Here is a 23,350-nt window from a genome sequence, read left to right on the forward strand (position 1 = left end):
AGTTCAGAAATGGCTTACAAAAGAATCAATTTCAAACACAGGTTGCACTGGCATATAGAAACATGTCTCTCTTCTGTTCAGTGGCTCCCTATTTTTCTCAGCGTGAAATCCAAAGTGTTGATGACGGCTTCCAGTGCCCACAGGACATGACCAACCACTCCCTCCAAGTACAGCTCTGACCTCACCCTTTCCTGTCTTCCCTGCCTCCCTCCTTACTCTCTTCCAGCCACACTGACCTCCCTGATGTCCCCAAAGGTGTGCTCAGGATTTGGCCCCAGGGACTTTGCTCTGGCCATTCCATTCACCTGGAACTTTCCCCCAGATACCCTTATGTCTCAATTCCTCCCTTCAATTTTGTAGCTCATATGTCACCTTCTCAATGTGGCCTACTCTGACTGCTTCATTTTGAAATGCAAGTCTTCCTCCAGCATTCCTGGACTATCTTACTCTGCTCAATTTCCTTTCCATAATCCTTATCACCTTCTCACATACTCTATATGAATCTAGTTACACATTTTAATATATTGTCTGTCTTCCTCTCTTGAATGTAAACTCCAAGAGGTCAAGGAATTTTGTCTATTCTGTTTACTGATGTATCCCAAGTGCCTAGAATAAAACCTGACACATAGTAGGTGCTCACATTTGGTTGAATGAAAGATATTGATAGCGACAAGAGGCAGATAAATGCCTAGGTAGATAGGGGCGAGTCCCTGGTGAAATGCCACCTTCAAGCCAAAAACAGCCTGAAGGCTGAAAGACCAGGCCACTGGTTCTGGATGAAAGCTGTGATCCAGAGTGAGAACCTCTGTTCGTGTTTGCCCATCCTTTCCTCATTGGTTTTTTTCTGAATAATGCTTTTAAACCAATCAAATGCTGTCTTTTCCAATACTGCCTATGATCTGCCCTTCCCCCATCCTATGCCTATAAAAACCCCAGACGCAGCCACACTGGGAGAGACAACCTGACTTAGGGTGACAGATGACCTGACTTAGGGTGAAAGACCACCTTCCTGTCCCTTCTCCATTGAGAGCTGTTTCATTGCTCAGTATAATTCTCCGACCTCATCACCCTTCGATTGTCAGTGTGACGTCATTCTTCTGGGACGTGGGGCAAGAACTCAGGACCCATTGAATGCAAGTACTCAGAAGGCTGTTAATACTGTGGCCCTCTGCCTTCCACCAGTGGAGGGCAGCCACCCCAGCAACAAGAAGCAACACCAGGGCCAAGCCCCGGCCCCAGAGCCATGGGCCAGAGTGGGGCAAGGAGCTAACTGGGCTGTTAACACACTACCATCAGTCAGGCTGCAGACAGTGGGACTAAAAGAGCTAATTACCACACTGTAACACCCCTTCTGAGGCTTCAGGGTTGTGGCCACCCCTGCCTAGGCACCACCACATTCCCCTTAGGGTGACATGACTGGTCCAGCCACAAGCTCTGCACAGAGCCTGCCACTGCACCAGTGCTTGAAATGGCCAGCCAGACCACACACTCGCTCGCTCACATACCCGCTTCCACTAGGGGCTGAGCACACAGTTGCAGCAGCCCCAGGATCCACACTGGACTGCAAGCCAAACGTGGCCCGGTGGGCCAACTAGACAGGGTGACTCCTGCTGCAGGGGCCGAGAAAAATCCTGCATCAGTATCTCGGTATCTTCTTTTGATTATATTATATTAATTTAATATTAGTACTATATTCTTAAAATACACAAAAGAGAAATAAAATGCTCACCATGGAATATACAACGCCTTTTTAAAGAGACCTCCATCTTATTCAGTATAGGGAAAAACAAGGACAACATTGCAAATTCTTCGTAAGCATTATCAGGCAAATTCCACAAGACCAGCTTAAACTCTGGATCTTTATAAGAATAATTTCCAATTAACATTCACACTTAATTCATCCACACTGCTGATGTGCCATTCAACTTTGTTTATGTCCTACAGTTAGTCACACCAAAACACAAAAAAGATAAAGAGGCTTACCTAAGATCACATAACCAGTTTTGAGTAAGGCCTTTGAAACATCTTAAAGTTCCTTCTTGATAAGGGCTTTCAGAGCATTTCTAAATTAAGATTTTTTCCCCCCAACTGAATGTTTTACTACATAGGATTTGTGATAACTCAAATTCTTTGATAATGCTTCAAATGGAAAATTACTAAAGGCTTACTTACATCAAACAAGAAACTTATAATTTATGGTGGCTATTGTAAAATTTATGATAAATCTCATGTGAAAATAAAATCAGGCATTTGCAATAGTTGCATCCAATTTCATGATAAAAATGTTAGCAGGAATGAGGTGTTCTTTGTAAAACTTGAGACTTAAAGATTTCCGAAGTCTCTTTCAAGTACACAACTACTGTAAGTACATGATTTTCCCCATCATACTTGCATGACTACTTTCCTTTGGCAATTATGCTTTATAATGAATATGTAAACCCAAGCCCTTTAAATGGTGAAGTATGGCCAGCATTTGGTAGCTCAGTAAACACCTTAGTGCAAGATCCAACATTAGGCCCTTCAAGAATGTTCTATGACATGATGATAAAATGCCTCAATCCTATTCCCTGTAACAAGACTCACAGTATCAGAACAAGACTTCCTGCTGTCAAAGAACTTTCATAAGAAAGAGCAGAATAAATGCTCTTTTTCCATTTGGATAATTTGGACAAGTGTAACAGGCCAAAGAGAGTTGAAAAGAACAGTTTAAGCCTCAAAGACAGAATGAAAATAGCAATTATAGAAGGGATAGAGAAAATGATATTTATAAAAATTCATTCGACAAATACATACTGAGCATCCACTATCTGCTAGGCAATATTCTAAGTGACAGGGATTTACGTAGGAATAAAAGAGTCAAAGTCCCTGTCCTGGTGGAGATTTTGGTCTGGTGGGGAAAGTAGTCAGTAAGCAGATACATAAACAAAAATGCAATGTCAAGTAGTGGTAACTGGCTTAAAGAAAGAGAGCTTGGGTATGGGTTGGAGACAGGTTAGTAGGAGAGTACAATTTTACATAGGTTGCTCAGGGAAGCATTTGAGCAGGAACCTGAATGAAGCAGGGAACTGAACCACAGGGAGATTTTGGGAAAAGGCATAACCCAAAAATGCAAAAGCCCTGAAACGGAAGCAAGCCTACCACGTTCCAAGGAACATCCAAGTGATGCAGCCAGAGCAGCATGAATGAGGCAGAGACTGGGAGAAGAAGAGATGAGAGAAACAGACAGGGAGGGGCCAGCTTCTAGACTGTAATAATAACAATAACACTCTCTAGAGCTTACTGCGTGCCAGTGCTGTTCTAGCGTTTTACTTTTATTCACTCATTTAAACCTCTAACAACCCTTTAGGGTAGGAACTATTATCTATAAAATTTTTAACAATGAGGAAAGTAAAACAGGGAGAGGTTAAGAAATTTGTCTAGGATGATAAAGCTGGTACGGCAGTCCCCTCTTATCCATAGTTTCACTTTCTGCAATTTCCGTTACCCAACGTTAACCCTAGTCTGAAAATATTAAATGGAAAATTCCAGAAACAAACAACTCATAAGTTTTAGATTGTGCACATTCTGAGTAGTGTGATGAAATTTTGCATTGTCCCTTCCATCCTGCCCGGATGTAAATCATCTCTCTGTCCAGCAGGTCCATGCTGTAGATGCTCCCTGCTTGTCAGTCACTTAGTAGCCATCTCAATTATCAGATCAGCTGTCATAGTATCTCATCACGCAGGCATTTTGTCATCTCACATCATCACAAGAAGAAGACGAAGGGTGAGTACAGTACAGTAAGATATTCTGAGAGAAAGAGATCACAATCACATAACCTATTTTGAGAGAGACCACATTCACATAACTTTTGCTATAATACATTGTTATAATTGTTCTATTTTGTTATTAGTTATTGTTTATCTCTTACTGTGCCTAGTTTATAAAGTAAACTTTATCATAGGGATATATGTATAGGGAAAAAGAGTGTATGGTACGGTTCAGCACTATCCGCAGGTTCAGGTATCCACTGGGGGTCTTGAAACATATCCCCCATGGATAAGGGGGAATTACTGTATGTACAGAGCGAACTCAGTCCTGCTCCGGTGACGATGCTCCTCAACACCACACCTTACTGTCTGTCTAGACCATACTCTGAGGATAATGGAAAGTCATTGAAGGATTTAAAGCAGGGAAGTGACATGATCTGCATTAAAAAATGATAATGATAATTCTGGCTGCTGTGTGCAGAACAGACTGTAGAAGGGCAAGAGAGGATGATGCACAATGCTTCATGCCCAGGCCAACCACCAAGCATGGGAGCCATAACCTGGACATGACTCTCCTCCATCTCCATCTTACCTGTGCAGATAGAGCTACAGCTGATACAAATATCCACCTTAGTGCAAAAGGCTGTGACCCAATCTCACGTTCTTCAGTTCAACAACGCTCAGTGGTAGGGGTGGGGGGGCACTCATCCTCCTCTAAGCCCTCTCCAAGTCAAACACCATCCTGTAATTCCACTGTCTACCTCCACTACGCTCTTCTCCTCCCTCTCTTTATTCAAACAACTCCCGAAAGTCCAATTTTCCCCACACTCAATTTTAATCAGTCAAAATATAAAGCTCTGATTCTCTACTACTTCGTAGCTCAGTGAAACCCTTAATGCAACATGTTTACTATACCACTGGTGTTCAGTCTACATAAACCTTTATTTACCAACAAAGTTTGGCTCTGTGTCCCCACCCAAATCCTACCTCAAATTGTAATCCCCATGTGTCAAGGGAAGGGCTTGTAATCCCCACATGTCGAGGGAGGGAGGTCATTGGATCATGGGAGTGGTTTCCTCCATGCTGTTCTTGTGATAGCTAGTGAGTTCTCATGAGATCTGACAGTTTTGTAAGGCAGTTTTCCCTGCTTTTGCTAGCTTCTCTCTCCTGCCACCTTGTGAAGAAGGTGCTTGCTTCCCTTTTACCTTAGGCCCTGATTGTAAGTTTCCTGAGGCCTCCCCAGCCATGTGGACTGTGAATCAATTAAATCTCTTTCCTTTATAAATTATCCAGTCTCAGGGAAGTTTTTTATAGCAGTGTGGAATGGACTAATACACCAACAAAAGTATGTTTTCCTTTTCTATGTATATTTCACACATTACCGGTGCAATGAGAATAACACATTACTTGATACTGATGTTGCCAGGCTGCCACTGCTAGGTAACACCTGATTTGGGTTTAAATTTCATTTCTCCCATTCGCTGGATTTATGACCTTGGGCAAGTCTTGAAAACTGCATAGACTCTGTTTTTTTTTAAATCTATAAAATGACAGTAATCACACTTCAGGTCAGAAAGCTGTGAGGAGTACATGAGTATAGTTTGTGAACCTGGCATATATCAGGAGCTAAACATATGAGTTTTAAAAACCTATTTCGGGCCAGGCACGGTGGCTCACACCTGTAATCCCAGAACTTTGGGAGGCTGAGGCAGGTGGATCACTTGAGGTCAGGAGTTCAAGACCAGCCTGACCAACATGGTGAAACCCTGTTTCTACTAAAAATACAAAAAATTATTTGGGCATGGTGGCAGGTGCCTATAATCCCAGCTACTTGGGAGGCTGAGGCAGGAGAATTGTTTGAATCTCCCTTGAACCCAGGAGGTGGAGGTTGCAGTGAGCTGAGATTGCGCCACTGTACTCCAGCATGGGCGACAGAGCAAGACTCTGTCTCAAAAAAAAAAAAAAAAAAAAAATTAAACCCTATTTATTCCTTCTTTTAAAGGGAGTTATGTTTCCATTTGAGTACTCAAAAGCACAATTCACCAACTTCATTTCCTTAGCTTTTACTTTTAAAATTTATTTTATTCTAATTTCTCATAAATATACATAAATTAAAACAAAAGCATGCTCATTTATGTTTCTTGAAACACTGCTTTCTTAATCCACGGATGCCGAAAAAACAGGCAGCATGGGTGAAGTCCTTACTGTACGGTGATTGTAAACTATGCCACTAAGAGCATAGCACAGTATCTCACACGCAGTATCTCAATGCTGCCCAGTTCTTGAATGGAAGGTCACTCAAAGCTTAAAATTCTGTCAATGAGCTTTAGGCCTGGCTTGATAAGGAACCAGATGGAGATGCCCTCATCTCCCTACACAATGAAACCAGGATCTTGAATATAGTGTTCAACTTGAGAATCTCTACCTTGTCACTATGTGTGTAAAAAGTTACCAGGAATGATAATAGCAATTTGATTACAGACCCTCCTTTCTTTCCTCTAATTATTTAAAACATACCATGCAGGCCAGGCACAGTGGCTCATGCCTGTAATCCCAGCACTTTGTGAGGCCAAGGCAGGCGGATCATGAGGTCAGGAGCTCAAGACCATCCTAGCCAACATGGTGAAACCCCGTCTCTACTAAAAATACAAAAATTAGCTGGGTGTGGTGGCAGGTGCCTGTAGTCCTAGCTATTCAGGAGGCTGAGGCAGGAGAATCGCTTGAACCTGGGAAGCAGAGGTTGCAGTGAGCCAAGATGGTGCCACTGTACTCCAGCCTGGCAACAGAGCGAGATTCCATCTTAAACAAACAAACAAACAAACAAAATGCATATATTAAGCTTGCACTCAAAGATAATCTCTTTTAATAGTAAGTGAAGTTTAGCAAACTCTAGAATCTGTAGGATGTTACTTTTACACTGCACCTAACGCTGAAAATTCAGAGAAATATATAATCATAATGAAATACAATGTTCAGTACAAAAGCATCCTTTGGTTAGGAGTAAATTATTCCTTTGATTTTAATGAGTTCATATAATATGGATGAGGAACTCTAACAGTTAACTTTATTTAAAGAAGGAGGTTACTCTTATTGAACTAAACCAAATACTTGTTGGAGCTCATCTAATCTCATCCTTAAAATATTAGTTGGAAGCATATGGGAATGGCTGGGGGCAGCGGCTCATGCCTGTAATGCCAGCACGCTGGGAGGCCAAGATAGGAGGATTGCTTGATGCTACGAGTTAGAGACTAGCCTGGGCAACACAGCAAACCCTGTCTCTACAAAAAATTTTTTACAATTAGCTGGGCATGGTGTCACACACCAGCAGTTCTAGCTACTCAGGATGCTGAGGCAGGAGGATTGCTTGAGCCCAAGAATTCCAGACTACAGTGAGCTATGATCATGCCACTGCACTCCAGCCTGGGCAACAGAGTGAGACCCTGTCTCTAAAAACAAAAAAAAAAAAAACCACACAAAAAAAGCAGTGTGGCAATCCCCCAAAGAGCTAAAAACAGAACTGCCATTCAACCCAGCAATCCCATTACTGGGTATATGCCCAAAACAATACAAATCATTCTATCATAATGGCACATGCCTGTGTATGTTCACTGCAGCACTATCCACAATAGCAAAGACATGGAATCAACATAAATGCCCATCAATGACAAATGGGATAAAGAAAATGTAGTACATATACACCATGGGATACTATGCATCCATAAAAAAGAATGAGATCATGTATTTTGCAGGAGCATGGATGGAGCTGGAGGCCATTATTCTTAGCAAACTAACACAGGAACAGAAAACCAAATACTGCATGTTCTCACTTATAAGTGGGAGCTAAAAGATGAGAACTTATGGACACAAATAGGGGAACCACAGACACTGCGGCCTACTCGAGGGTGGAGGATGGGAGGAGAGAGAGGATCAGAAAAAGAAATTATTGGGTACTAGGCTTAGTACCTGAGTGACAAAATAATCTGTGCAACAAACCCCTGTTATACAAGTTTACCCACATAACAAACCTGCATATGTACCCCTGAACCTAAAACAGAAGTCAAAAAAAAAACAAAAAGAAGCAGGTGGGAGCAATATTTCTGAAACATTCACTGCTCCTGATCCTAAAGAACAATGTTACGAAGTGACTGCTCCCTGTGGCTACCTCCCCAAAACTGCTTTATTAGATCAGTTACCTTTCCAGAGATGACTGCTCATGTAAGTCTTTACTAAATCATCAACATACTTTTCACTCAACTGTGCTCAGTGAGGGCACCACAGGCATTCTAGTGAGCAATTCTTTGTGAGAGTCTATTCAATACATTGCAGAAACATTAGCATCCTTGGCTCTCAGGCACTAAATGCCAGTTGCACCCTACATGGCAATAAAAATTAACATCACCACCCCTCTTGAGAATCACTGATTGGCATTTAATAGCCAAAAAGTCAAAAATTTCACTGTATAAAACCAACTTGTAAGGGATTAGGATAAAACTAAAATTTTGCCCTGGAGTTGTTTCCGTTTTTAAATAATTAATTAAAGTAGATTTTCTGCTTGCAAATTTTAGAGGTCTATAGAAAACTGGGTCAGTTTGCCACAGTTGCCACAAGACAATATAGAAAAACCATGGTTTTATTCTCAAGTTAAAGTTTGGTTGTAAGACTGTCATTCAATCAACAGTTTCTAGAATATGGATGTCTATGAATACTTGCCCATATGAAATTTACCTTAAAAGTAAATCTGTTTTCACATCACACTCCCTGAGAGAAGAACTTTAAAATTTGTCAAAAACCATGATTATTCCAGGGACAGATAACCTGCCATGAAATCTATTTAGACTCAACCTAAGGCAATTTTCCAAAGCATTTTCTTGTAGGTAGAACCTGTATTTAACATCACAGTAACATCACAATCCATTTAAAACAAGCAGACCCTAAAAATTCACAATGAGGTGATTGTCTATTTATATGTAAAAGTTTTGCATGCTTTAATCTCAGCACTGATCTCTTATACCCAGTTGTCAAGTGATCAATGTGCCGCATAGTTTGTTAATAACTGTCCCTCATCCAGCTGGGAGGGGACCACATTTAAGAGCTTTTCAAAGTGTAAGGCAGAGAAAACTGTAAATCCCAAACAGCTGGACAAGGAAATCAGGTGACAGTGGAATTCCTTCCACAGCACTTTCCGGTATCTTACCTCATATAATCCCAACGGTTTTAAAATCCATCATTCAAATGAGACTTAGGGAGCAGCAAGAAGAAATATGGCATTCTCCTTAAAATCATACACCTGGCCAACCCATGTGGCAGTTTCATTCATAGAAGCAGCCAGAGCTGAACTGAGGTCAAGGCAGGTCTGGAGTTCTAAGGTGGCTTTGAAAGCTCTGCAGGTCCACTTCACGGATGCTCCTGCTTCTCTTCCTCTTCCCCCAAAGTTCTAGAAATGAAATACTAGATAGGATTCCGGCAGGTCTCTAGCAAGAGGCTCCTGTCCAGTACGAATGACAATAAAAGCCACTCCTGCCTTTCATCAAGACTTATCACTGTCCAGGCATCCTAAGTGAAAAAAAATGTATCACGTCCCTTCGGCCGAGGCAGCCGTGGCCACACCCCTGTAAAGGGTACAGGATGCAATCGCCCCATCCTCCCCTCAGCTTCCTTCCTTTGCTTTTCCATGGGAGAATTCCAAAGAATGAGTTATGTTTACACACACACACACACACACACAGACTGGGCTGATGTCAGACAAGCTGACTGCAATCACAGAAAGGGGAGCTTGCTATTTGATTTACTCAGAATACAGTGGTCATTACCTGAGAACTCCAACTTACCATTACCACAAATCAGACATAGCATTCACTTAGGTTACTGAAATGGGCTTACAGTATTTTAACTAATCCAGAGTGAAATTTGTGGACTTGTGATTTCAAACTGTGAAAATGGACTAAAGATTTTTCAAATGTATTATAGCTTTAATGAAAATCCAAACATGCAGTTATCAATTCAGAAGTTATTTTCAAACCTGACTTTTAATGTGAAAATAGATACAATCATCAATCTAGCTAATGCTCTTGTCTTATACTGGAAAGAGTTGGGGTAGGGAAATCCCCAGTTCAGATCCCTCATTCTTTAATGGAGAAAGGGGCTTTCTGAAGCTGTTAGCCCACCTGGGTCAGCAGTTGCAATTACAAAGTGCTGGTTTAATGTAATCAAAGGCTATAAGACCATCTCTCTCCAGCAAACCTCCAGGAAAACGAGACAAAATGGTCTTACATGTCAAGTACATTTGCTGTGAAAAGATGCAAATTAGATTTAAGCTGCACACTACATTTGATGGCTGCAATTACCTGTCTATTATTCCCTTAACCCAGACACAGTTTGCCCTGAAACTTCGAAGGGCCACAGAGCTTTGGGCTGATTCTGGAATTGATGAGTGAACATAGCAAGCCAGGCACTCCAGGATCACCATCATCACCCTGTCCAGGCCTCTTCTGGACATGTAAACCCAGCCCAGTTTTAGAACAAATCACTATGACTTTCCAGCGTCCTAGCAAACAACAGTAATAGCAAGTATGCTCGGAATGGCAACTATGTGCCAGGGACACATAGGAGATGCTTTTAAATAGTATCAAATGAGTGCCACTGTGCTCTAAGAATAAGGTCAGTAGTGTCATTAGGCCCATGTTACAGATGATAAAACTGAGGCTCACCGAGAAGAAGTGATAACAGCCAGGATTTGAAGTCTCACCTGAAAGACACTTAAACCCGAGCTCTTTTAAGATACTCTGCCTTCCTCAAATAACACTCTTGAAAACACCAGCAACCTCACTAACTTAGGTGGCCAATGGGTCCACAGTGGGCTCAGTCACCATTGGGAGATAAGAAAAATAAATCTAGACCAGGAACCATGGCTCACGCCTACAATCCAAGCACTTTGGGAGGCCAAAGTAGGAGGGTTGCATGAGGCCAGGAGTTCAAGATCATGGTGAGACACCATCTCTACAAAAACTTTTTTTTTAACTTAGCTCAGCATGGTGGAATGCACCTGTAGTCCCAGCTACTCAGGAGGCTGAGGTGGGAGAAGCGCTTGAGCCCAGGAGTTCAAGGCTACAGTGAGCTACGATCCTGCCAATGCAAATCAGTCTGAGCAACAGAGTAAGATCCTGTCTCTAAAAAAGAAAGGAGAAAAAGAAAGAATAAGAAATCCAGAAAGAATAAATACATTTCCTCTTTTTGCCATCAAAGTTGGCTACAGCCTATGTACAACAAATAGACTTCTTAACAACGTAAGCCTCTCTGTTTTTATCCCCAGGCAGGGATAGAGTATGTAATCTTGAGCTCTTGACTACTTTCTAGTTATGGACCAACAGACTCTCTGTTGGGTAGAAGAGAGACTCACCCACTCTGCTTATGGTGCAGCTGTTACTATCACTCATTCCCTGGTCTCTGAATCCCACCTGCTGCTCCTACCACTCTGGTCCTGCAAGCCATGATTCTTTGCCTTCCAAATACCATAACATTTGGTACCTACAACACTTTACCTGCACTCTAGGTTCTGGATCACCCTTGTATTACCAATGCCTACATGTGACAATCTATTTTCCTATATGGAGAAAACCTACTTCCCCCCAGCATAAGACACTATCATAATGGAATTAGATTTCCCGGCTAACCAAGCAAGAAACTAAAAGGCAGGGCAACAGTGGTTGATGAATGTTGGAGCTTCGATTTCAAGCCATCATGCATGTATTCTTTCACTGGGATGGTAATTTTTTAAGCACAAGTAATTCAGCCAGTACTACTTTAATCATAGTAAATTATTATATTGAGAAGGTATATCCAGAGTATCATAAATTCACATATGCTTTCCTTTCTCCAAACCACACCCCGTTGTGGTGAAAGTCGAGCAAAACCAACAGCAACAAATAAAAAGGGGAAGCACATTAATAACAACTTTTTATCAACAAAACACTCTTATGTTTTCACTTACTATGATATCATATGGTGCTAGGCACTGGGAGGTATCTATGAACAAAATAAACATAGCCCTTGCCTTCACAGAGCTTATATTTTAGAGAGAAAAACATTAAATAAATAGAAAATGAATTCTTTAATTACAATTATGACACATGCTTACAAAGGAAAAAGAAAACATCCTCAGAGTATGGATGCGCCGTCAACACGACGTGGTCAGGAGAAAAAGAGAAAGCTCACTCAAGACATTGGCATATGAACCACGCTCTGAAGGGATGAGGCTGGTGAAGGAGAACAGCATCTAGAAATTTCAAGAACTGATGTAAAGGAGAGAAAGGGAAGCTTAAGAATGAAGGAATGGAAATCATCCCCCAATCATCTTTCCCATTTCCATCAGATCTCCTACTGCAAGCCCAACAGATTATTACAGTTTCCAATATTCAAAGCTACTGATCTAGCAAGGATGCCCATGGGTAGAAATGTGATTTATGGATGCTGAATGGATTAATTATACACAATTAAAGACATCACTTTATAAAGTAGCTCATTTCCCAAAGCTTGCAGAATATTTATTGAGAGTAAAGCAGGGAAGAGCAAAGACATAGTCCTTAGATTACAACACAAATTGGCAATGGAAAAATTCAGCAGTGTCTCCTCCACCTATCTTTATGCTGGTACAAAAACACAAACTAGAATCAAGGTTAGCACATCAGGAAGGAACAACCTTTTTCCTGAAAATCCCATTATGAATTTCCTTTGTGTTTTGCATTTTGCATGCCTCTGAGGCTGACATCACTCATATACATTACTGAAGCCTCACAGCATGTGTCTGCCTATCTGCTGTAATTTTTATTGGAGACTTCTTCTTCCAACCCTGTGTTCCTAAAGCAGCCAGAGGAATGCTTGTCCGGTTGTCACTCCATTTTCAGATTCCCAAAATCTTTCAATGGGAATACACATCATTCTGCGTATAAATCAGAGAGCTTTTTGAAAATATACACAGAAGTGAGGTAGCTGCTAAAATATTAAGGGTAGGACCTCAAATCTAAACCCAAGTTGATATATGTGTACAAAATACACGTATTTTCAAATCTGGCTTAGAAAGTAGGCCATTAAATTCACTAAAAACGATCATGATTATTATTTGTTATGTTATAATAACTGAATACATGCTAGGCCCTATAAGTGTGTACACACACTCAATCCTCAGAGTAACCAGAGTAACAATCCCTAAGTCATAAATTAAGAAAACTAGGGGATAGATTGAATAACTTGTTCACAGAAGATCACATAGCTAGAAACTAGCTGGATTTCAAATCTTGGGTCTGTATGACATCAAAGCTTACCCATACTTTTGCCACTCTTCTACAGCTTCCCCCCACAATAACTACCTACCATTCACAGAATGTCAAGAATTACGCTCAGTAATTAAGAATCATTCACTGAAAGAATTCTCACAGTAATTCTGAGAAGTGTCCTCAGCCCCTAGATGAGGAAACGGAGCTCAGAGAATTCCAGTAACTTGACCAAGAGAACACCACAGCAAGGCTGAAAGGTGCAGAGGGAGATTTCCCAGAACCCTGCACAATTTCAGGAGAAATCTGTGTGGTACGATGAGTTTAGTAAAAGTAATTAAGGACTTGTTGCTTTCTCAGGGTTGTTCAGTTTTATCTGGGAAATTATCAATATGCTTTGGAAGAGAAGAAAATCCCCAAAGGACTGATTTCCTCATCTTAGGTGGACAAGGAAATCCCCCTAGGAATGTTCATTCAAGCCAAAATATCAGCATTGTGATCCATTACTTCCATACACAAATATAAATGACCCTCAGTTATCTATGTTTAACAGATCAATACCCACAAGCAGATGTAATGTGCCCAAAACTCTGAAAGCTATATACCAATTAGAATAAATGTAGTTCTTTTCCCTTCACCTACTTCTACCACAGAATTAAAGACCCAGCTATAGTAGTATCTGCTTTATTTGACTGGCATATGTCTTGAAGATCTTAGGATGTAATATTTTTCCTCATGGGAGAATTTCATATTAATATCTATGAGTATTATATTTTTCCTTAATGGTGAACTTTGTGTTAACATTGCATTAACTCCATATTAATGGAAACACAAATGTTTCCAAGTGAAATATTAAGGGGTTTAAATGCAACCCCTCTTCTCTAATTCAATTTATAACTCTTTAAATGCACAGTTAATGGGTTCTTCAGCTATGTTATTTTTCATTCCAAATTAAATTATATTATTGTAAACCAGGGGGAATTTAAGAATAGGTTTTAAGCATGCAAAAATCTTCAATTAAGATGAAACTATTTAGTAGAGAAGGATGTAAAATTACTTTACCTGTACATTTATGTTGTTTCTGTCTGTAAAATGGGAACATTACCCTTTTCCAATAATGCTTTGCATATAGCAATGAACACAATAATATACCCTAGAGATGCTCTCCTGAAATAACACACTCAGAGACTCTAATAGATTCACATTAGTGAACAAAATTGGCATTTATACTTTACCACCATAGTGTATGATTCAGAATTAAACATATCACGCAGATTCCCACATGCTGAAAGAGTAGTTCTTAAATTTTATTGTGTCTTAGAATCATCTGGGACTCATGTTTAAAACTCAGACTCCATAGATCAAACCACAGAAATTGTGATTCAGTAGGTATAGGATGGGTCTTAGGAGTCTGCATTTTTAATTTTTAATTTTTGTGGGTACATGGTAGGTGCATTTATTTACATGGTACATGAGATACTTTGATACATGTATACAATGCATAATAATCACATCAGGGTAAATGGGGTATTCATCACCTCAAGCATTTATCCTTTCTTTGTGTTAAAAATAATTCAGTTATACTCTTAGTTACTTTTAAATGTACAATAAATTATTGTTGACTGTTGTCACCCTATTATGCTAACAAATGCTAGATCTTATTCGTTCTATCTAACCGTATTTTTGTACACATAAACTATCTGCACTTCCCCCGCAACCCACTACCCTTCCCAGCCTCTGGGAACCATCATTCTATTCTCCGTCTTCATGAGTTCAATTGTTTCCATCTTTAGCTCCCACAAATAAGTGACAACATGTGAAGTGTGTCTTTCTGCATCTGGTTTATTTCAGTTAACACAATGACCTCTAGTTTCATCCATGTTGTCACAAATGACAGGATCTCATTCTTTTTCAAGGCCGAATAGTACTCCATTGTGTGATTTTGTGTGTGTGTGTGTGTGTGTGTGTGAATATATGTGTATATATATGAGATACATATATATATCACATTTTCTTTTTCCATTCATCTGTTGATATAAACATAGGTTGCTTCCAAATCTTGGCTATTGTGAACAGTGCTGCAGCAAACAGTGCAGATATCTCTTTGACACATTTATTTCCCTTTTTTTGCATATATACCTAGCAGTGTAATTGCTGGATCATATGTTAGTTCAATGTTCACTTTTTAGGAACCTCCAAGCTGTTTTCCATAGTGGTTGTACTAGTGTACATTCCTGCCAAGGTGTACAAGGGTTCCCATTTCTTCATACCTTCGCCAGCATTTTAAAAGCCATTTTAACTGGGGTGAGACGATATCTCATTGTAGTTTTGATGTGTATTTCTCTGCTACTAGATATATTGGAAGTCCATTGTATGTTGTTTCTTTTCTCCTGCTGTTTTTAGCATCCTTTCTTTATCCTTGACCTTTGAAAGTTCCATTATTAAATGTCTTGAGGTAGTCTTGTTTTAGTTAAATCTACTTGGTGTTCTATAATCTTCTTGTATTTGAATACTGATATCTTTCTCTAGGTTTGGGAGGTTTTCCGTTATTATCCTTTTGAATAAACTTTCTACCACTATCTCTCTCTACCTCCTGAATAAGGCCAGTAACTTAGATTTGCCCTTTTGAGGCTGTTTTCTAGATCTTGTAGGCCTGCTTCATTCTTGTCTCCTCTGACTGTGTATTTTCAAATAGCCTGTCTTCAAGCTAATTCTTTCTTCTGCTTGATCAATTCTGCTGCTAAGAGTTTCCGAGGCATTCTTCAGTATGTCAGTTGCATTTCCAACTCCAGAGTTTCTGCTTGACTCTTTTTAGTTATTTCAAGCTCTTTGTTTAACTTATCTGATAGGATTCAAAATTCCTTCTCTTTGTTTACTTGAATTTCTTTTAGTTTCCTCAAAACAGTCACTCTGAATTCTCTGTCTGACTGATCACAAATCTCTGCCTCTCCAGGATTGGTCACTGGTGTCTTATTTAGTTCTTTCGGTGAGGTCATGTTTTCCTGGGTGGTCTTGATGCTTGTGAATGTTCTTCAGGGTCTGGGCATTGAAGAGTTAGGTATTTATTGAGGTCTTTACAGTCTGGGCTTGTTTGTACCTGTCTTTCTTTGAAGGTATTCCAGATATTTAAGGGACTTGGGTGTTGTGATCTTAAGTTTTTGGTCACTGCAGCCATATCTTCATTATAGGGCATCCCAAGCCTAGTAACAGTGTGACTCTTGCAGACTCCTATAGGTACCACCTTGGTAGTCTTGGATAAGATCTAGAGAATTCCGTGGATTACCTGGTAGAAACTCTTGTTCTCTTCCCTTACTCCTCCTAAACAAATGGAGTCTCTCTCTCTCTCTGTCTCTGTGTGTGTGTGTGTGTGTGTGTGTGGGGTGTGTGTGTGTGTGTCTCTGATGAGCTCTCTGAACTTAAGAGAGGAATGACACACAGACTCCTGTTATCACTACCACTGGGACTGCACTGGGTCAGACCTGAAGCCAGCACAGCACTGGGTCTCATCCAAGGCACATGTTAACCACTGCCTGGCTACCACCTCTGTTCACTCAAGGGCCTAGGGCTCTACAATAAGCACAAAACTAAGCTAGCCAAGCTTGTGTGTTTTCCTTCAGGGTGGCAAAATCCCCCTAGTCCTGGGCAGGCCTAAAGATGCCATCTAGAAACCAGGGCCTAGAGTAGGAAACCTTAGCAATCTACTTGATGTTCTATTCCACTGCAGCTGAGCTGGCACCCAAGCCACAAGACAAAGTCCTTCCACTCCGCCCTCATCTTTCCACAAACACAGGCATTTCTCCCTATGGCCACTACTGCCCTAGGTCCATGGTAAGCACTGCCTGGCTACTGCTGATATTCATTCAAGGCTTACAAAGTTCTTCAGTCAGCTTGCAGTGAATGATGCCAGGCCCGGAACTCTTCCAGTGGGCTCCCCTCTGGCCCAGGGTAGGTCCAGAAATGCCATCTAAAAGCCAAGACCTAGAACTGAGGACACCAGTGAGTACTGTCCTCACCCATTGTGGTCAAGCTGGTACCTAAGCAGTAAGACAAAGTCCCCTTACTCTTCCCTCTCCTTTTCTCAAGCAAAAGGAGTCCCTCCTCTTAGCTGCCACAGCTGGGAATCTGCTGGGTCATACCTGAAGCCAGCATGACTTTCAGTCTCACCAAGGACCATGGTGAGTACTACCTGGGTACTGCTACTGATTATTAAGGGCCCAAGTGCTCTTTAGTCAGCAGGTGATGAATCCTGACAGGTCTGAGTCCTTCTCTTCAAGGAAGCGAGTTCCCTTCTGGCCCGGGGTGTGTCTAAAATGTCATCCAGGAGCTAGGGCCTGGAAGGGAGGCCTCAAGACTCTGTCTGGTGTCCTATCCTACTATGGCTGAGCTGGTATCCAACTTGCAAGACAAAATCCTCTTTATTCTTTCCTCTCTTCTCCTCAAGTGGAATGCAGGGGTCTCTTCTGGAACTGTGAGCTGTGCTGCCTGGAGGTGGGAGAGGGATGGCACAAGCACTCCCCTGGCTACCCCAGCTGGTATCTCCCTAGGTCACATGCCTCCAAAGTCTACTGGCTCCAAGCCCAGCATAGCACCAGGACTTGCCCAGGAATTGCAGTCCTTGTGGCCTAGACTGCCTTTAATGTTTATTTACAACCCCAGAGCAATTTAACCCATGGTGGCGAGGCTTGCTGGGATTCAGGTTCTGACTGCTAGAATGAGTGATTCCCCTCTGGCTAGGGCTGGTCTAAATGCTCTCTCTGTGGGTGCCAGCTAGGTTCTGCCTAGTGCTGCTTTCTGCTGTGACAATGCAGCACTGCATTTCAATGCAAAGTCCCACAACGCTGCATTCTCCCTCCCCTAAGCACATAGATTCTCTCTCTGTGCCACTCGCTGCTGCTAGAGGTTTAGGGGATGTAGTGTCGGCAATGAAAAACTCTCTCTCCTACCCTCTTCAGTGCCTCTTTCAGTGATATGAAATTAAAACCAGATACTGTGATTGCTCACCCAATTTTTGCTTCTTATGAAGGTGTTTTTTTGTGTGTGGAGAGTCGTCCAATTTGGTGTTACTGTGGTGAGGACAATCAGTGGAGGCTTCTATTCCACCATCTTGCTCTGCCCCCTAAAGTCTGCATTTTTAAACAGTTACCTCAGCCAATTCTGACACAGGTACTCTTTGAACCACATTTCTAAGAAACAATGGTGTAGAGTCTTAAAATCCAGTAGACCATGTATTTATGTACACGTATAGGTACATGTCATTTTTGATTTTGCATATTCATTTTATTAAACTCAAAAACAGACATACATCTGTACCTGCACTGTGTCTCTTACCTTAACAGCTCACAATTATTATGTTCAATCTACTTTTAAATAAAGAATAAAAGAGCATAGTAAAAGGACAAGCAAGGACAGGAATAATGAAGACAGAAAGGGGCACTAACATGAGAACAAAGTTTTAGGTTCTATTTAAGCTGAGAACAGTGCTCCACAAAATATGGACCATGGGCAAGTGCTGGTCTACGAATCGGTTGTTAATAATCTGAGATAGGTCTAGAAACTGCCTGGAAGCTCTTAGAAACTTTTATAGAAATTTGTCAGAGTAATTTCATGTCTATTCAATCTAATGATAAAATTTGGGGCTCATATTTTGTAGATCTTATATTTTATTCCATTTCTTTTTCTACTAGTTTATTTTTACTCTATTTTACCTAAAAGATCAATGTCCATGATGGGTCCACACAGGTAGTCAGTGAAGCATTGGTGAACTCTACAGAGAATAATCGGCCGCCTTGGTTAGTCCAGTGAGCCTCTCCTAACCCAGGATTTTAACACAAAAGTGAATATCCTCAATTTCTCATAATTACTTACTGTGAATCTGTCAGCAATGAACGATCTCTGTTTTCTGTGAATCTACCAACCTCTTTTTAGCCTGTATCCCCTTTTAGAATAACATTTTAGTAACATTTCTTAAAAGTTTACTTTCAACAGTGTAAAGCAGTACTTTTTCACTTTTATTTTTCTTTTAATTTTCAAAGATACCCTTGAGTCTTAACATTTGAGGATTCAGTGACGAATGCTATGATTGTATTAATATCTGTACCCTATCCATGTATTTTTGCTAACACGAAACTATGGTCTCAGGCTATTCTCAAAAAGCAGGTCCTTTAACTGTTTTGCTCATCTTAATGCCAGTTCCCTATCAACTATCTAATGACTTTCTTGATATGTGGCAATGATAACAGTAATAAGAAGCACAAAGTATCAGTAAATTATTCTAGTCATAAATACATGGGACACATTTTGCGGTTTCCCTGTCTCCTAGTAAACTTTGAAACCTAATTTTCTCCCTTGTTGAAGACCTGCATTGTAAACAGTATTAAAGTTAAATGTTAGATATATTCTTTACGGTTTCTGCTTCCTGGTTGATATATCCCTTGGTGGTCCCCTACAGTTTCTACTTTTGGTATACAAGTGTTGCCAAGAATAACATTTTCCCTTTCCAAGTTAAACATGGTGTTTATAAAAGGTGTAGGATGGAGAACCTGGAAGTATGAATCTGTGCATACAATGGGTAAAGTCACAATAATAGCAACCACTTTCCCAGCTGCCAAGATCTCTAGCCAGGAAGAATAAAAACGAGGGTTTTTTCCTCCCTACATAATTGTGTCCCCCTTTTAGAAGAGTTAGGAAGTCAACCGTTAAGTGTCCAAATTTGCTTTCTGATGCTTACTAAATTTCTGATGCACACTATATAATGTTCATTATATTTGCTTAACATTTTTTTAGAAACCCAATTTTAGCCATTTTCTCATGTAATCAGTTAACTATATGGCTAAGAACTCTCTGACAGCTTGTAGGCTGTACAGGACAGCTTTGGTTCTGCGGCCAAAAATGGACACCTTTTTAGCTGTGTGAGGTTGGCCAAGTGATTTCACTTCCTAAACTTTAGTTTTCACATCTGTACAATTGGGATAACGGGGCACGGCCAGTACAATTTTGAGAGGATTGTGAAACTACATAAAGTCAGCAGCATAGGGCCTGGTGCAGAGTCCATGCTTGCAGCAGTAAAAGCTCAGATATGAGTGTTGTTATTTTTAACAAGGAAGACTCTAAATCACTGAAATAAAATCTAGCAAAGTTCTTGGAATTTTCTCACTCTGACAAGTACACTAAATAGATAAAGGATAGTCCACCAGGAAGGCAGCTGGCTAGATGAACTGACCTCTGGTGTCTCCTTGATCTAGGTTATCTGACATGCCCAAACCATGCTCAAATTCAGTACTTTGATTGTAATTCAAGTAACATCTTCGGAGAAAAAGAACTGCCTGTTTTCAATTAACCAAAGGAATTATAATTATGTTAATTTCTTTTAGTGTACCACATACATTTGTTTCAGCAATCACTTTGGGAAAGGTTAAGTGGAGCAAATATAACTAAAATCACAGGACATCTTTGTAAAAGTAGATGGCGTTCATCCAAAATGCCCTTCCTGGAACAAACTGTAACAACTTGATTCACTCCCGCCCTTCCCTACCAAGCTATATTTAAAGGCCCGTAAGCATTTCCATCATAAACTGCTGTCATCAGGATTTGTAATTTTACCTTCTAACCTATTTCAGAGTTTATATATAAACATCTCAAACTTAAAAAAAGCTATTGTTTTTAAAATTTAACAACTTCCTTCAGTAAAGGATAAGCGTACAAGGGGAAACAAACAAAAAAGTAATGATTATATGTGAAAAAAAATTATCTGCCATGGCTTGATAAGCAAAAAAGGTGCATGCCCAAGAAATATGTGCCACCAAAGATTATGTAAATTCAATGGTGAATAATATGTCATGATTCAGAATAATTAGAAGCTAAATAACTGTCCAGAAATTAATGAAAAGGTAAATTATGGTACAGTCATATTATAGGGTATTATGTAGCCATCCCATGATATTCTCAAATAATTTTTAATAACATGGAAAACATTTATGAGATAATAAGTGGAAAAACATACTGCAAAATTGTATGTTCAATATGAACTTAACTGGATTATAAAATAAACATATATACAATCTATATTTAAAGTTGTAAAAGAAATATGCCAAAATGTTCATAGTAGTTACAGCTTGGCAGGAAAACCTAAGTTCTTTAAGCTCGTCCATAATTTCCAAGTGGCCTACAATGAACTTGCATTACTTTACTAATCAGAAAAGAAAGGTTTCAATGTGGCTTAGTGTCACAGACAAATACAGAAACAGTAATACAGGAAAAAAATGAAGGTTGGCATCTCTCTCCTATCTTTCCACATCCTCTGCATTACCCTTGCAAATCTATCTTTAATTATCAACTATTTTGACATTTGAAAAACTTATTTGTACTGTGGATTTATGAAATACTCTTTCAAAAAGAAGTTTTCATTTATCAAGCAGTTTCCCCAAAAACTGACCTTGTAGCTATCCACAAAGTATTATCAACAACTCATGTCTCAAGATTCTAAAAAATACAAGTATCATCCACCATAAGGTCACCTCTAGGGGACAAAGCATAGATGTGGGATACATTCAGTAAGGGAAGGGTGAAAAAAAAAAAAAAGAAGCAAATACAGCACACGAAAACTAGTTTTGGCTGGGCGTGGTGGCTCATGCCTGTAATGCCAGCATTTTGGGAGGTTGAGGTGGGCAGATCATGAGGTCAAGAGTTCGAGACCAGCTTGGCCAACATGGTGAACCTCTGTCTCTACTAAAAAATATAAAAATTAGCCAGTCGTGGTGGTGGGCGCCTGTAATCCCAGCTACTCGAGAGGCTGAGGCAGAATTGCTGGAACCCGGGAGGCAGAGGTTGCAGTGAGCTAAGATCGTGCCACTGCACTCTAGCCTGGGCAACAGAGTAAGACTCAGCCTCAAAAAAGAAAAAGAAAACGAGTTTCAATCTGTTGAGCTGTTGTATTCTAAACTTCAAGTATTTAGCAGTTACCAACTTAAAGAGAACTGTCCCAAATGGAACTATGACATCAATTTAAATCAAACACAAATATTAAAAGAATTCAGAGTCCCAGTCTATCTTAGGGCCTCTCTAACTCTTACTGGAAACAGACACAGACACACAGACAGACACACACAGAAATCACATGGCAATCAATCATTGTGAGCATTCATGATCACAGATATTTCCAGTTTCTCTATAAACTTTAATAGATTCTACTTTTACTTTTTCATTGAGATAATAGTTTTTGCCAGTTTGTGAAGTATTTTTTTAATTTCACAGCTTGTTACCAACAGGTTTTGAAAGAAAAGGAAGTGGTAACCTTTTTCAAAACATCAGGATGGGTAAAAGACTGGCACAGGGTATACTTGAGAACCAAAATTGATTATTAGTGGGAACACAACAGTGGAAAAAGATGTGGATACTGATGTCACTCAATGGCTAGGAAAAATGAATCAAACATGAGAGGTGGGAAAACGTCTACAGAGAAACATCATCTATTTCAATTCTTCTAATGGAGATTGTCCAGAATAAAGTGAACTAGCCTCTACTTATTACTTTATTACAGTTATGCAGATATTATAAATGACACTTGTTCTATGTCACCAAGGCCATACATTTTTCCAAGGCTGATGAACATGTTCTTAAAGCTTATATGTCTACTATTCAAAGTACTTTCACTTGTGCCTTCTCATGCCAGTTAGGAAAATCTGGTCCATTTGGATACACTGTCAGGTCCAATTCCCTCTATTAGTCTAAGTTCCTTCAGGATCAGAACCATATTTCATTAATCTCCACATTCCTAACAAGTACCTAATGGTGGGAAGGGCACAATACGTGTTTTTGATTAAAAGAGTAATAACACATTCTGAATCTTAGCTTTTATTTCCCTCAGACTTTGCCCCAAACACCAGAAGTGTGAAGTACTTCATAACTTATTGGTCTCCAAATTTGTGTATTTAAGAGCAACTATTTAAACAACAATTGAAGAGATACTGAGAATGTAACAGACAAAAAGCCACATCAAAAATAATCTCATACTGAGAAGTAAAAAACAAGAATCCAACAACAAAACATAAATTAAAATAGATTTTCAGTTGGGCACAGTGGCTCACACCTATAATCCCAGCACTTTGGGAGGCCAAGGCGGATGAATCACAAAGTCAGGAGTTTGAGACCAGCCTGGCCAACATGATGAAACCCCATCTCTACTAAAAATACAGAAATTAGCTGGGTGCAGTGGTGTGCACCTGTAATCCCAGCTACTCAGGAGGCTGAGGCAGGTATCAATTGCTTAAACCCGGGAGGCAGCCACTGCAGTGAGCCAACATCACGTCACACCACCACACTCCAGCCTGGGCAACAGAG

The 23,350-nt window shown here is 40.2% G+C and overlaps 1 protein-coding gene across 2 annotated transcripts in view; it reads right to left on the reverse strand.

Moving 5' to 3' along the window:
• HECW2 (HECT, C2 and WW domain containing E3 ubiquitin protein ligase 2) overlaps window positions 1-23,350 on the reverse strand; it is a 402,520-nt gene that overhangs the window by 161,527 nt on the left and 217,643 nt on the right. Inside the window, exon 1 of one of the 2 annotated variants that reach the window (XM_011997187.1) lies at window positions 8,944-9,355. The exons of the other annotated variant lie outside the window; for it this stretch is intronic. The gene's annotated coding sequence lies outside the window, so the exon portion shown is untranslated. Of the gene's footprint in view, window positions 1-8,943; window positions 9,356-23,350 lie in introns of those variants that run through there. 2 annotated transcript variants of the gene reach the window in all.

Source organism: Mandrillus leucophaeus, unplaced genomic scaffold, assembly GCF_000951045.1.
Source record: "Mandrillus leucophaeus isolate KB7577 unplaced genomic scaffold, Mleu.le_1.0 Scaffold532, whole genome shotgun sequence".
Classification (NCBI taxonomy): Eukaryota; Metazoa; Chordata; class Mammalia; order Primates; family Cercopithecidae; genus Mandrillus; species Mandrillus leucophaeus.